This window comes from Carassius auratus, unplaced genomic scaffold, assembly GCF_003368295.1.
Source record: "Carassius auratus strain Wakin unplaced genomic scaffold, ASM336829v1 scaf_tig00046645, whole genome shotgun sequence".
NCBI classification, from domain to species: Eukaryota; Metazoa; Chordata; class Actinopteri; order Cypriniformes; family Cyprinidae; genus Carassius; species Carassius auratus.
This window is the reverse complement of record NW_020526989.1, coordinates 1-16673: the sequence shown is the minus strand read 5'-3', so window position 1 is coordinate 16673 and position 16673 is coordinate 1. Positions and strand designations below refer to the sequence as shown.

At 37.2% G+C, this 16673-nt stretch overlaps 3 pseudogenes; all 3 read left to right on the top strand.

Moving 5' to 3' along the window:
* The first annotated feature begins 603 nt into the window (after positions 1 to 603).
* On the top strand, positions 604 to 3311 carry LOC113088640 (protocadherin beta-16-like; annotated as a pseudogene).
* A 1104-nt stretch (positions 3312 to 4415) lies between these two features.
* On the top strand, positions 4416 to 9586 carry LOC113088639 (protocadherin beta-7-like; annotated as a pseudogene).
* A 3816-nt stretch (positions 9587 to 13402) lies between these two features.
* LOC113088638 (protocadherin beta-7-like) lies at positions 13403 to 15943 on the top strand (annotated as a pseudogene).
* The last annotated feature ends 730 nt before the right edge of the window (positions 15944 to 16673 follow it).

Genomic DNA, 16673 nt, shown 5'->3' with positions numbered 1-16673 from the left:
AGAAAACACATAGAATACAAAAATATAAGCTAGGGTTAGTTTATATTTCTGTTTCTATTTTAGGCTTAGTCAGTCTAGCATTGGCTAAACTGTCACTTTCTCTCTCTTGACTATATATATATATATATATATATATATATATATATATATATATAAGAATATAAAATAAAACATTTTCTCAGTATGCTGAATACCTTTCCAACTCGAATTTTAGCTGTATCTGAAGTATCTATTTCAGCTGCTTTGTTTCGCGACTGTACGGAGTGCGCTGTCCATGGTGCTGAAAACATGCGCCAGTTTGTGGCGTGTGTAGCTGACATGATCTACACCTATAAATAAATAAATAATAATAATAATAATAATAATAATTAACAAAGTACTCTTTATCCATATAAATACTTACAAACGTTTGGAATTAAAACAAAGACCATAATGTCATATTAATATGCCTACTGTTGGTTTTTGTGGTTTATCCGCAGTGTGAACAAAAGCCCAAGTTAATATTTAGTGTTTTAGGGTTTTGTATTAATCAGGTCTTCTTTTTAGAAAATAATACTATTTCAGAGTTATATGTGACATACCGGGTAAGAATAAAATTGTGGATTTAAACCTCCATTACTAAATAAATAAATAAATAAATAAATAGTGGCATCTGCTCACCATGACAAAAACCTCACAGACTAAACCTAAACTCAATTCAACCACACAGCGTCGCTGTTGACTAGCACTGCTGTTTTAGGGCATAAGCACACACCCATTGGTGCGGGTATATTTCTGTTATGTTAACATTTGTGCGGACGACGACGACATAAGTCGGTTGTTTGTGAAGAGCTTTTCAAAACAACGCTTTACTTTATTATACCATAATATGGCGAAAATGTCTAAACTGCGTTTTGCCAAATGGCGATTATGGATAGCATCGCTTCTTTTTTGCATTGCTGCTGCTGATGTTCGTTATTCTGTGCCGGAGGAAACAAAGACAAAATATGTTATTGGAAGTCTAAGTAAGGACCTCAATTTGGATTCCGATCGCTTGACGTTTCGCAAAGCCCGTTTGGATTACCAAGGGGATAAAAGATATTGTGAAGTAGACGTGGGTTCTGGAAATCTTTTTGTTACAGAAAGGATCGACCGAGAGATGCTGTGTGGAACGACCTCCCCCTGCCTCATGCACTTTGAATTTATTCTTGAGAATCCTTTAGAGCTTCATAACGTTGTTTTGGAGGTCCAGGATATCAATGACAACCCCCCTGCTTTCCCCAAAGATTCAATTAAGCTAGAGATAAGCGAAGCAGCACCTATCGGAAGTAAATTACAAATAGCTCGTGCACGCGATTTGGATGTTGGAATAAATTCAGTCCAGACCTATATTCTTAGTCAAAACAAATATTTTGTTCTTGATTCAAAATCAAATAAAGACAGGTATGTGGACATAGTTTTGAAAAACAGTCTGGATAGAGAGACAAGAGGAGAGCATTCCTTAATATTGTCTGCGGTGGATGGGGGAAATCCTCCCAAATCTGGAACTGTTGTTATCGAAGTGTTCGTGATAGATGTGAATGATAATGCACCAGTATTTTCGCAGCCTTTGTACAAAACTCGTTTATCCGAAAATGCAGCACTCGGAACGTCTGTCATTACAATTGCTGCGATCGATGTGGATGAGGGCGCAAATGGACAAATAACATATTATATCAATCACCTATCTGACAACACAAAAGAATTGTTTTAAAATTGACGAAAATTATGGAGAAATATCCGTAATTGGACAGATGGACCACGAAAAGTCCTCATTGTACGAGATGGAAGTGCAGGCGGAGGACGGTGGAGGTCAGACAGGCCACTGTAAAGTTGTCATTGAAATAGATGACATAAATGACAACGCGCCTGTTATATCAGTAAAGTCTCTGAATAGCCAAATCCCAGAAAATATCCCACCCGGTTCAGAGGTCGCTGTAATAAATGTAAAGGACCAAGATTCCGGTGAAAACAGCCGGGTTAGTTGTTCCATTTCTTCAAGTCAGCCATTTCAACTTCAGCCGTACATCAAGTCTTATTTTATTATCACTACAACTCGTTCGCTTGATCGGGAGCAAATCGAAAATTATAATGTAACAATAACAGCAACGGATGGAGGTACACCATCCTTATTCTCGAATCTAACTCTGAACATACAAGTTTCCGACATCAACGACAACTCCCCTATATTTGAGTTACAGACATATGCGGTTTATATAAGTGAAAATAATAAACCAGGTACTTCTGTTTGTTCTGTCAGTGCAAATGACCCAGACTGGAGACAGAACGGGACTGTACTGTACTCTCTGGCTCCCAGTGAAGTCAATGGGGTCCCGGTGTCCTCCTTTCTATCTATTAATGGAGATACAGGGGTGATTCATGCTGTAAGATCATTTGACTATGAGCAGTTCAGAAACTTCACTGTCAAAGTTGTTGCCAGAGACAATGGATCTCCACCGCTCAGCAGTAACGTGACTGTGAAAGTCTTCATAACAGATGAGAATGATAACTCTCCACAGATATTATACCCTGTCCCCGATGGAAAGTCTTTAATGACTGAAATGATCCCTAAAGTTTCTCTCTCAGGCTCTCTGGTGTCCAAGGTGATCGCTGTAGATGCTGACTCTGGACAGAATGCATGGCTGTCCTATCAGATTGTCAAATCTACTGATCCTGGACTTTTCTCCATTGGTCTCCACAGTGGAGAGATCAAAACACAACGAGACATTTCTGAATCTGACAATATGAAGCAGAACCTTGTTATTTCAGTGAAGGATAATGGACAGACCTCTCTGTCCACCACCTGTGCAGTAAATTTACTAATTTCTGACAACCTTTCTGAAGTTCCTGAACTTAAAGATATGACTTATGAGGAAAACAACTCTGAACTGACATCATATTTGATCATTGCATTAGTTTCTGTGTCCACCTTCTTCCTGACGTTCATCATTCTGATTGTGGCAGTGAAGTTTTGTCACAGGAGAAAGCCCAGACTGTTGTTTGATGGAGCAGTTGCTGTTCCCAGTGCCTATCTCCCTCCCAACTATGCAGTGGTGGATGGAGCAGGAACTCTCCGCAGCTCTTACAATTATGACGCGTATCTAACCACAGGCTCGCGCACCAGTGACTTTAAGTTTGTGAGTTCGTATAATGAAAACACGCTTCCTGCTGGTGGGACTCTGAAAAAGGAGCGCACTATTCAATTTGGAACCAATATGATAACACTTGATGTTGCACAAAATGAAGATGAGGTAAGAGAGGTTTAACTTCGATTATTTTTACTTTGATTATGTGTTCACTATGGATTTTGAATAGTATTAGTATTGAATAAGCGGTTCTTGATTAAACATTTGTGGTGGGGTATTATTTTATGATAACCTCACACTTTATTGTTGTGCATTATATTTATATTATCCCTTTAGTATTACTTATTCAGCTCAGAACAAGTTTACTACTGATATAATGGAAACTGTTTAGTGGACCCTATTACTGGTTCATCAAATGTGTATATTTCTGCACGGCATTTAGACTTTTTGGTGGTGTGATCGACGAAAATGTTGCCTTCATCAAATTTGAAAAATGCAACGTTCTACTCTTGAGGCATGGATTTATCTTATCTTTTCCTTAGTGTATTTAGATTATGAGCACTGCAGGTCCACGTTTTTTTTTTTTTTTTTTTTTTTTTTTTTTAAGAAACGTATTGAAAAATATGTCTAATAAAACAGTGTATTTGATCTTTGCCAGAGTTAACAGCTTCATGACATTTTGATACAAGCTTTCTGATTATTATTATTATTTTTTTATTTTCACTCTGAGGTCAATAGTAAAATGTATATAATTTAAAACATACTAAGGAACTACGTTTATTTGAACTGGTGAAAAAAAAAAAAGGAATCGGAAGGCAAAGGCCAGAACTTCAGTTTGCATTATGTTCATGATTCAGACATGATACTGCAGATGGAGGAAAATACGCTGAACTCGTGTTGGAAAAGGAGTTGGATCGTGAGCAGCAGAGAGAGATAGATATGATACTCACAGCCACCGATGGTGGTGGTTGACCGCAGAGGTCTGGCACTGCTGTCATACACATCACTGTCTGTTCTAATGTCTGTAAGGTCACCGGTTTCAGGACCAGAAGACTGGACAGCGACAGAGCTGTCTTTTAAAGTTTATTTTTGATTGCGTGACAATTTTCAGTTCCTTCCCAATATAAATATAGCTACACGTTTATGCAAACTATTTTTTTTTTTTACAATAATACGCCTTTTCAAATATGACACGTAACTTAGTTTAATCACTGAAGTCCTTTCATTAAATATTTGAGTGTTGCAATTAACAGATAATACTCACAGTGTCGCTATTCACTAAGTCTGCAAAGTGATGCGTCTCTCCTCCCATTTATAATGTATGCAACAAGAGATCTGTCTGTTAGAATAAACGCCGAACAAAATGGAGTAACAGTCCGTCGACACAGATATAATTATTATAGCATATTTCTAAGATCTGTTTGCAATTGAGAAGGCGCAAAATCTAATCTTCAAAAATGGAACACAGGCTATTTTCAATTCCTTTTTTTACGCATTTCGTTGCCCTCGTTCTCTTTGCTCTCAGAACCGTCTGTGATGATCTGAGCTACAATATTCCGGAAGAAACGAAGCTCCAGTATGTAATTGGAAATATAGCCAAGGATTTGAGGATGGATTTGAAACAATTGTCTGCTCGTAAGACTCGGATAGAAACGGAGGACAGCAGCAAACGGTACTGTGATGTTAATCTGAATACTGGTGATTTAATCGTTGCAGAGACAATAGACCGAGAGGAGCTTTGTGGATCTCGAATGTCCTGCATTCTGAGTTATGAGCTCGTCCTGGAAAACCCTCTTGAAGTGCACCGTATAATTCTACAAATTCAGGATATAAATGACAATGCACCACGATTTCCAAACGAACGTATTAGTTTTGAAATTACAGAATCAGCAGTCAAAGGCCAGAAATTCCGCTTGGATGAGGCACATGACAAGGATATAGGAAAAAATGGTATTAAAGGTTATGCACTTGCGAAAAATAAACATTTTGTATTGGATATTCACGATAGTGTAGATGGAGGAAAGTACGCTGAACTAGTGTTGGAAAAGGAGTTGGATCGTGAGCAGCAGAAGGAGATAGATATGATACTCACAGCCACTGATGGTGGTTCACCGCAGAGATCTGGAACTGCTGTCATACACATCACTGTTCTTGATGCTAATGATAATGTGCCAGTGTTTAGTGAGTCTGTTTATAAAGTCACTGTGGCTGAAAATACACCTTCAGGAACAGAGATAATCAAAGTGAGCGCCACTGATGCTGATGAAGGTCCAAACGGCGAAGTGACCTATGAATTCAGCAGAATATCAGACAAAGCTGTAAAATTGTTTTCAATTGATAAAAAAAACGGGACAAATTATGGTGGTTGGAGAAATCGATTATGAAAGTGAAAAAAAATTATGAAATGATAATTCAGTCCAAAGATGCCTCTGGACTGGCATCAACTGCTAAAATTATAATAGATATAACTGATGTTAATGATAATTCACCAAGAATCATCCTTAAATCTTTGAATAATCCAGTACCTGAAAACTCTGAGCCAGGCACCGAGGTAGGAATCATTAATGTTCAAGACAAAGACTCAGGAGAAAATCGGCAGATTCGTTGCTCTGTTCAGCAAAATGTTCCTTTCAAACTGAACCCATCTGTTAAAAACTATTTCTCTCTGATTACTACAAAAGCTCTAGACAGAGAGAAAGAATCTGATTATAATATTACCATCACAGCCACAGATGGGGGATCTCCACCACTATCCACCTCCATGATAATTAATTTATTTGTCTCAGATGTGAATGACAATCCTCCTGTGTTTGAACAGCAGTCCTACAGCACTTATATAAGTGAAAATAACAAACCAGGAACTTCTGTTTGTTCTGTCAGTGCAAATGACCCAGACTGGAGACAGAACGGGACTGTACTGTACTCTCTGGCTCCCAGTGAAGTCAATGGGGTCCCAGTGTCCTCCTTTCTATCTATTAATGGAGATACAGGGGTGATTCATGCTGTAAGATCATTTGACTATGAGCAGTTCAGAAACTTCACTGTCAAAGTTGTTGCCAGAGACAATGGATCTCCACCGCTCAGCAGTAACGTGACTGTGAAAGTATTCATAACAGATGAGAATGATAACTCTCCACAGATATTATACCCTGTCCCCGATGGAAAGTCTTTAATGACTGAAATGATCCCTAAAGTGTCTCTCTCAGGCTCTCTGGTGTCCAAGGTGATCGCTGTAGATGCTGACTCTGGACAGAATGCATGGCTGTCCTATCAGATTGTCAAATCTACTGATCCTGGACTTTTCTCCATTGGTCTCCACAGTGGAGAGATCAAAACACAACGAGACATTTCTGAATCTGACAATATGAAGCAGAACCTTGTTATTTCAGTGAAGGATAATGGACAGACCTCTCTGTCCACCACCTGTGCTGTAAATTTACTAATTTCTGACAACCTTTCTGAAGTTCCTGAACTTAAAGATATGACTTATGAGGACAACAACTCTGAACTGACATCATATTTGATCATTGCATTAGTTTCTGTGTCCACTTTCTTCCTGACGTTCATCATTCTGATCGTGGCAGTGAGGTTTTGTCACAGGAGAAAGCCCAGACTGTTGTTTGATGGAGCAGTTGCTGTTCCCAGTGCCTATCTCCCTCCCAACTATGCAGAGGTGGATGGAGCAGGAACTCTCCGCAGCTCTTACAATTATGACGCGTATCTAACCACAGGCTCGCGCACCAGTGACTTTAAGTTTGTGAGTTCATATAATGAAAACACGCTTCCTGCTGGTGGGACTCTGAAAAAGCAACACAATATTCAGTTTGGCTCTAGCATGATAACACTTGACATTAAAGGAAATGAAGACGAGGTAAGACAAGTTAACTTCTTCTGGACTCTCTTGATTTCCTGTTGTTTTATTGATGATGATGATGATGATGATTATGATGATTATGTCAGGCACTTCTTTTTAAAGTGGTTCTTGTTTAAATCCTATGGGTGAATCTCACACTTCATTACAAATATCTGTGTTATATCCAGTCGTGGAAATGGTCAAAATTCACTGAGGGGACTCTAGGTTGGAAGGTGGGTGGGGGTTGGAATTGTAATTTTAGATGACCTTTTGGATGTATTTAATTATAAAACACTATATAATCTATAATAACATTAAACTTATTTCATATTTTCTCCAAACCATCTTGGATATTAAGAGAGGCACCTGCAATTCTGGCCAAATTAAAGATACATTGTGTGTGACTGCACTTTTTAATGTAAGCATCATTAATAACTGATTGTGTTTAATAATAATAATAATAATAATAATAATAATAATAATAATAATAATAATAATAATAATAATAAAGAATTAGTTAAATGAAAGAATGATTTGATTAAAACTCTGAATGATTAGTGATGATCCCATTTAGCTAACCCCTTAAAAACACCTCTTATTTACTGGCACAATATTGCCTGATTTGTAGATTACATTTTAGAGTTTACACTTTGCATAAACATTTGCAAATAGTTTTTAAAAGGTAACATTATCTTAAGGACTCCATGCTTGCATAAATTTTCAAGAGCACTTGTTTTCCTACTCGACTCCTTAAAGTTTTCTATTTAAATTTTTTTGTGTGTTACATTTGTAATGCCTCTAACTTTATTAAATATATGCTATATTTTGTCCCAAAAAAGATGTATAAACTTTTATTTATTTATTTTTAATTTTAACTTTTTAAAAATTTTATTCAACAATAAATTTAATTAAAATAATAAGATACAATCAGGAGGAATAAATTACTAATCAAATTAAATCAGCATCAACAATTCAACTTTGCATGGCACAGAAGAGCACAAATGTGGCATCACATACTTTCTCATTGCACTAATGAATTTTGAACCAGATACATAAGGTTATTTTCATGGTAGTTCTTTCTTTCTCTCTTTCTTTCTTTCTTTCTTTCTTTCTTTCTTTCTTTCTTTCTTTCTTTGTTAATTATTGTTATAGTCTTTCACAGAGTTATAGTCTTTTTTATAATATTATCCACTATTTTGTCTAAAGCCTCATAAGAGTTGTGCATTTTTTTTCTTCTTCTGACAGTTCATTTGTCTATTTATATATTGTATTGTTATTTATTTATTTAGTTACACATCATTTAGGTTAAAACATGGAGTAGGTATGGTTGAAGTACCTAAAGACATTCATCTTATGTTAAAAAATAATTTTCTCGTTTATTTAAGGTAAATTCAGAATTACTAATGTGTTTTTTCGCAGCATCTGTCTATGAGGTCATTCGTTTACAGAACCGCAGGTCAGGACAGCACCAGTACTGACTGTTGTAATGTGGCTCTGAAAACGTGTCCTTTTTCACTTACTTTCTAGTTTAATTCTTCTGAAGTAAATAATTATTTTCACAATAATAAGATTTGAAATACTTCATACTTGAACGTCAATATGTGATGTGTTTTCATTACATGGAACAGAATATGTAGGACGTGAGTTTTTCATTTCATAAATTTGCAACACGGTCTCACTCCCAACTCGTCACATATGGACGCTTGGTCAGGACCCCTTGGCGTCACATTTTAACGCACTGGGTATCCCTTTGGCGTTATTTTTCAACGAGCAGGGCAGTCCAATTGACTTCTATGGAACCCTGAACCCGAGCCTGAGGCGCCGAAATTTGACGTTTTGGGTAAGCACGCGCAGCCCTTTGTTTGCTGTGGATGAAAAAAAAAATAAAAGTTCGCTGTGGATGGATCTAGACTACAATAAATACGACAAGATAGGAATAGGCTACAATAAATGATCTATGCTGAGGCTGGTTAAATGGTGTCCCCCATATCATCTTTATCTGGCCACACAACTAGGTTTTAATGTTAAGAAATCCCTTGCAGTCTGATATCAAAGCGCCCTCTGAGAAATAGGGGGAGCGTTCGTCGTGCTGTTTAACAGCATTCAGCGGTGAGTTTAACAACGCTCTACTGCAGGTAGAATAGCGTCCAGATGTGAGTTTAACCAAAACAACGATCAACTGCAGGTAAAACACTATTCAGCGGTGAGTTTAACAACGCTCTACTGCAGGTAGAACAGCATCCAGATGTGAGTTTAACCAAAACAACGATCAACTGCAGGTAAAACACTATTCAGCGGTGAGTTTAACAACGCTCTACTGCAGGTAGAACAGCATCCAGATATGAGTTTAACCAAAACAACGATCAACTGCAGGTAAAACACTATTCAGCGGTGAGTTTAACAACGCTCTACTGCAGGTAGAATAGCCTCCAGATGTGAGTTTAACCAAAACAACGCTCAACTGCAGGTAAAACACTATTCAGCGGTGAGTTTAACAACGCTCTGCGGTGCGTGCAGTAAGCAGTTTAAGCGTTTTCTGCCAGGTCACAGGGTAAGTGACTAATTATAGGTGATGCATGCTGGATAATGTTTATTTTTATTTTTATAGGAGTCTGGTATTGATAAATAAATGCACATATGCTTGTGTTCGATTAATCAATGTCTTGTTTATTGGACTCTGTGATATCTGCCACCCACTTATTTGAAGCCCTTTTGTCCTGTTTCCCAATAAATAAAATTGGCTTGTATCCGACAGCCTCAAGTTTCAGCACCTGAAATGAACAAAAGCAGTTATTAAACTTCATTAGTTATTACACACATTAATTAGTTACAGTACACCCACTGATGTATTAGAAACATCAGTACTGTTAAATAAATTTCATTTAATGAAAAACAATGCAAGAAAATAAGCCATAACCCGTTTCATTAAGATTATTTTAGAAGACACATTACTCTTGAACTGTATACAATCGATCATCAATATAAGGTAAGGCCAGAGGTACTGCTAGTTTCTGCCATTGCCATCATGACTTACTTAATACTTGACACAGAATACAATTTAGTAACTCTTTAACAAAATGTATAAGTAAAGATGGCTTCTTCCATGTATGAAATAAGATGTATGTAAATATGTTTGTAAAGGCCAGATCATATTAGTATGATATTTAGTATGTCAAAAACATGGCCTTTCGGTTTCACTTCACAATAATGTATGAAATATGAACTTTTTAACTTACTGCAATACGGGCAGAATCAATTATACGCCCAGCATTTCTGCTTTTAAGGACAGATTTCCCCCACTGGCTATCCAGTGATGCCACTTTTTCTTTTATTTTGTTTTTGGTGGACAGGCTTCCAAAGCAGACATGACAAGTTTTCCTGCTTGCCTGATTGGGAGTCTGGCAAGAAGGGCAGGGCCTGAATTTGGGCCTTGTCATGACTAGACAAGAAATATACACAAAAACAAACAACAGATGGACAAACTGTTACGATAAAGAGGATTTTTAGGAACTATTAAGAGAACTGGAAGGATGGTCAAATAAAACAAATAAAGATGAAAATAGAGATAAATATATAGAGAGAGCTAAAAAGAGAGTGACAAGTAAACTACAGCACAGACAGGTAAACAGGACGGACGTGGCTCTTAAAAGTGCCTTTATTGTGTGTGAGTGAGTGAGTGTGTTTGTCTGTATGTGTGGTCGAGGTTTGGAATAAAGAGCAGGCAAATTTGAAAGACCTGATGAGAGAGAAAAAAAATATATTAATAATTTAACACCTTACACCAGAGGTGTCAAACTCAGTTCCTGAAGGGGCTCAGCCCTGCTCCAGGAAACATACCTTTAACTTTCAAATAAACCTTAAGGACTCGATTAGCTGAGTAAGGTGCATTTAATTAGGGTTGGAACTAAACTCTACAGGGCTGCGACCCTCCGGGAATTGAGTTTGACACCTATGCCTTACACTTTACACCAGTATTCTTCATTAATGTTACCAGATTTAACAGTTTTTCCACCCGTTTGGTTGATTTTGGGTTGCACCATGTGTCAATAAATGAGCTTGGGAAGGTGGAATTTTGTTATTTTAATACAAAAGAAAGAAATAGAAAAATTGCAATGTTCAACATAGCCTCCTATATAACCTCTGAACGAACATTTAAATTATTTATTTTATAGTGAGAAATTGTGCTGAGACACAAAACTGTTGTTGTTATGAATTTGTTTCTACTGATTATTATAGATAATATTTAGGCATTTATTATCAAATTATCCGTGGATTTTAAACAATTACTGGCCTGACCATTTATAATGTTAGCTAAAATGGCTTAATAGTTTGAGCTATATAAAATAGGTAACTGGAAACACATCAGTACTGAAAATCTTGTATTCCCCATGATTGCACCTTCATGATTATATGCGAAAAAAAATTAACTTTGAATTTAATTAGCTAACTTTGGTAGCCTACTGCACATGTGGTGCAGCAAGTAATTTAAATATATATATATTTAATTTTCTATCATTAACCGTCCTAATAAATTGCTGCCTTACACGTCTTAAAGTTCTAAACACAACTTGTCCTGATTCTACAGTTTTATTGTGTAAATTTAAGAATAGTCTCGATCTCTATTAATTAATTTCTACTTACCGAGTGGAAAGGGAAAAACGCAATGAACCTCGGGATCACGATCGCGCCATACAATGACGTCAGAGTTATTAATTTAGAGGATATTTAATAAAGAAATAAATAAACAAGACATTGATTAATCGAACACAAGCATATGTGCATTTATTTATCAATACCAGACTCCTATAAAAATAAAAATAAACATTATCCAGCATGCATCACCTATAATTAGTCACTTACCCTGTGACCTGGCAGAAAACGCTTAAACTGCTTACTGCACGCACCGCAGAGCGTTGTTAAACTCACCGCTGAATAGTGTTTTACCTGCAGTTGAGCGTTGTTTTGGTTAAACTCACATCTGGAGGCTATTCTACCTGCAGTAGAGCGTTGTTAAACTCACCGCTGAATAGTGTTTTACCTGCAGTTGATCGTTGTTTTGGTTAAACTCACATCTGGATGCTGTTCTACCTGCAGTAGAGCGTTGTTAAACTCACCGCTGAATAGTGTTTTACCTGCAGTTGATCGTTGTTTTGGTTAAACTCACATCTGGACGCTATTCTACCTGCAGTAGAGCGTTGTTAAACTCACCGCTGAATGCTGTTAAACAGCACGACGAACGCTCCCCCTATTTCTCAGAGGGCGCTTTGATATCAGACTGCGAGGGATTTCTTAACATTAAAACCTAGTTGTGTGGCCAGATAAAGATGATATGGGGGACACCATTTAACCAGCCTCAGCATAGATCATTTATTGTAGCCTATTCCTATCTGTTCGTATTTATTGTAGTCTAGATCCATCCACAGCGAACTTTTTTTTTTTTTTTTCATCCACAGCAAACAAAGGGCTGCGCGTGCTTACCCAAAACGTCAAATTTCGGCGCCTCAGGCTCGGGTTCAGGGTTCCATAGAAGTCAATTGGACTGCCCTGCTCGTTGAAAAATAACGCCAAAGGGATACCCAGTGCGTTAAAATGTGACGCCAAGGGGTCCTGACCAAGCGTCCATATGTGACGAGTTGGGAGTGAGACCGTGTTGAAATTTGAGTACTTCCTACACACTATTAAAAGGACTACAATATTGCATTCATCAATTCTGGTAAAAAAAATAAAAAAATAAAAATAAAAACAACAACTACAACAAAGAAACCTTAAAGTCAATTTTTTCACTATTTTTATTTCTTTCTTTATTTATTTATTTATTTATTTTTTTAATACATTTATTGTTTATTTGTGAATAATTGCGGTCTTCAAACGGGTTTAGTTATGTGGCATTGGTTAAACTGTGCGTTTCAGACCTGTCAGATTGAACGGTTTCTTGTGATTTTCTGTTGTAGTTTTATCCTGAAAACAAAATTAGCTCTTTTGGAAGTTCAATCGCAGATTTTCTGAAAGTTCTACAATAACTATTACTTTGAGGCCGAAATTACTGTGAATACGCTAAAACGTTAAAAAAATAAATAAAAAAAAAAAAAACTTTGTTGAATCTAAAATTAGGATGATGAGGATACCATTTAAAGTTACGTTAGTATTTTCTCGTTTAATGTCTTGTCGTTGAAGTTATCCCATTTCAGAACCACAACCAAGGACACCGCCAGAACTCTTTGTTATTGTTTAGCTGGAAAAGTGTAACCTTTTATAATTTCTTTCCTGTATTATTTTTATGTAAAATTGTCATTTTACAATAGTAGGCGTTGGCAAACATCAAACTCTACTTGGTTAACTCTATATTTTCGATAAATACATGAATGATGCAATGACCCCAAATACTCAGAGTGTCGCTATTCACCAAGACTGATAAATCACTCCTCCCACACTTAATGTATGCAGTTTGAGCTCTGTCTGTTAGAATAAACGTCGCCAAAAATGGAATCACCGTCCGTCTATGCTGACAGAATTATTGGATTATAATCCTTTTAAGAGACATTTACTGTTGAGAATTTGCATCATCAACGATTCAAAATGGAATACAGTTTAGTTTCAGTTTATTCCTTTGCGTTTTTCGTGTTTTATTTCTTTCATCTTAGAACCGTCTGTGCTGATCTGAGCTACAGCTTTCCGGAAGAAACGAAGCGCCAGTATATAATTGGAAATATAGCCAAGGATCTGAGGATGGATGTGAAACAATTGTCTGCTCGTAAGACTCGGGTAGAAATGGAGGACAGCAGCAAACGGTACTGTGATGTTAATCTGAATACTGGTGATTTAATCGTGACAGAGACAATAGACCGAGAGGAGCTTTGTGGATCTCGAATGTCCTGCATTCTCAGTTATGAGCTCGTCCTGGAAAACCCTCTTGAAGTTCACCGTATAATTCTGCAAATTGAAGATATAAATGACAACACTCCACGATTTGCAAGAAAACGTATTGACTTAGAAATCAGAGAGTCCGTAGACAAAGGCCAGCGATTCCGTTTGGATGAGGCGCATGACACGGATATTGGACAAAATGCTATAAACAGCTATTCACTGGAGAAAAATAAACATTTTGTTTTGAATGTTCATGATACTGCAGATGGAGGAAAATATGCTGAACTAGTGTTGGAAAAGGAGTTGGATCGTGAGCAGCAGAAGGAGATAGATATGATACTCACAGCCACTGATTGGTGGTTCACCACAGAGGTCTGGAACTGCTGTCATACACATCACTGTTCTCGATGCTAATGATAATGTGCCAGTGTTTAGTGAGTCTGTTTATAAAGTCACTGTGGCTGAAAATACACCTTCAGGAACAGAGATAATCAAAGTGAGCGCCACTGATGCTGATGAAGGTCCAAATGGGGAAGTGACATATGAATTCAGCAGAATATCAGACAAAACTTCTAAATTATTTTCTATTGATAAGATAACGGGACAAATTGTGGTGACTGGAGAAATTGATTATGAAAAAGACAAAATTTATGAAATGGGAATTCAAGCTAAAGATGCATTGGGATTGGCATCAACTGCTAAAATTATAATAGATATAACTGATGTTAATGATAATTCACCAAGAATCATCCTTAAATCTTTGAATAATCCGGTACCTGAAAACTCTGAGCCAGGAACCGAGGTGGGAATCATTAATGTTCAAGACAAAGACTCAGGAGAAAATCGTCAGATTCGTTGCTCCGTTCAGCAAAATGTTCCTTTCAAACTGAACCCATCTGTTAAAAACTATTTCTCTCTAGTAACTACAAAAGCTCTAGACAGAGAGAAAGAATCTGATTATAATATTACCATCACAGCCACAGATGGGGGATCTCCACCACTATCCACCTTCATGATAATTAATTTATTTGTCTCAGATGTGAATGACAATCCTCCTGTGTTTGAACAGCAGTCCTACAGCACTTACATAAGTGAAAACAACAAACCAGGTACTTCTGTTTGTTCTGTCAGTGCAAATGACCCAGACTGGAGACAGAATGGGACTGTACTGTACTCTCTGGCTCCCAGTGAAGTCAATGGGGTCCCAGTGTCCTCCTTTCTGTCTGTTAATGGAGATACAGGGGTGATTCATGCTGTAAGATCATTTGACTATGAGCAGTTCAGAAACTTCACTGTCAAAGTTGTTGCCAGAGACAATGGATCTCCACCGCTCAGCAGTAACGTGACTGTGAAAGTCTTCATAACAGATGAGAATGATAACTCTCCACAGATATTATACCCTGTCCCTGATGGAAAGTCTTTAATGACTGAAATGATCCCTAAAGTGTCTCTCTCAGGCTCTCTGGTGTCCAAGGTGATCGCTGTAGATGCTGACTCTGGACAGAATGCATGGCTGTCCTATCAGATTGTCAAATCTACTGATCCTGGACTTTTCTCCATTGGTCTCCACAGTGGAGAGATCAAAACACAACGAGACATTTCTGAATCTGACAATATGAAGCAGAACCTTGTTATTTCAGTGAAGGATAATGGACAGACCTCTCTGTCCACCACCTGTGCTGTAAATTTACTAATTTCTGACAACCTTTCTGAAGTTCCTGAACTTAAAGATATGACTTATGAGGAAAACAACTCTGAACTGACATCATATTTGATCATTGCATTAGTTTCTGTGTCCACCTTCTTCCTGACGTTCATCATTCTGATCGTGGCAGTGAAGTTTTGTCACAGGAGAAAGCCCAGACTGTTGTTTGATGGAGCAGTTGCTGTTCCCAGTGCCTATCTCCCTCCCAACTATGCAGAGGTGGATGGAGCAGGAACTCTCCGCAGCTCTTACAATTATGACGCGTATCTAACCACAGGCTCGCGCACCAGTGACTTTAAGTTTGTGAGTTCATATAATGAAAACACGCTTCCTGCTGGTGGGACTCTGAAAAAGGAGCACAATTTTCAATTTGGCTCGAACATGATAACAATTGACTTTACAGGAAATGAAGACGAGGTAAGAGAAGTTTAACTCATCTTGTCTATTGAACTATTGTATTTCTAGATACTAGTGTCTCCGTTGATACACATAATAATAATAATAATAATAATAATAATAATAATAATAATAATAATATCAACAACTTCTTTCAAAAGCGATTTTTTTTATGCTGACCTGCGCTTTACAAGAACTTCACAGTTCATTACAAATTTCTGTATTTTATTGCTATCAGCTCTCTTAATTTCCTGCATTTCATTCAAGACATCTATAAATTACTATCGCAAATCTATACAGGAAACTATTTAAATAGACCAGCTTGAGTCTTTGGCTATAGCTTTTAGTCCGATGATTACGTAAATTTTGTGCCAAAAACGCTATTGGTATCAGGTATGACGGCATATTACATTGCAGTGATGAATTTTGGAAAAGATACAAAATATTTTATATATATTTTTTTTAGGTTGATATTAGCTAACGGTGCAAACCACATTATTAAAACCTGGAAGTAGTTAATACAAATAATTTTCTTTTTATTCTAAAACCTTCGGCTAATCTGTCCGTGAAGTCATTCGGTTTCAGAACCACAGGTCTGGACAGCACCAGCACTGACTGCTGCTGTAGCTCTGAAAACGGGACCTATGTCACTTACTTCCCAATGTAATTTCTTCTAAAGAAAGTAATCGTTTCAAAATAGAAAAAAGAAGTTTGAACTACCTCACACTTGAACGGAATCGATGTCTTTAGT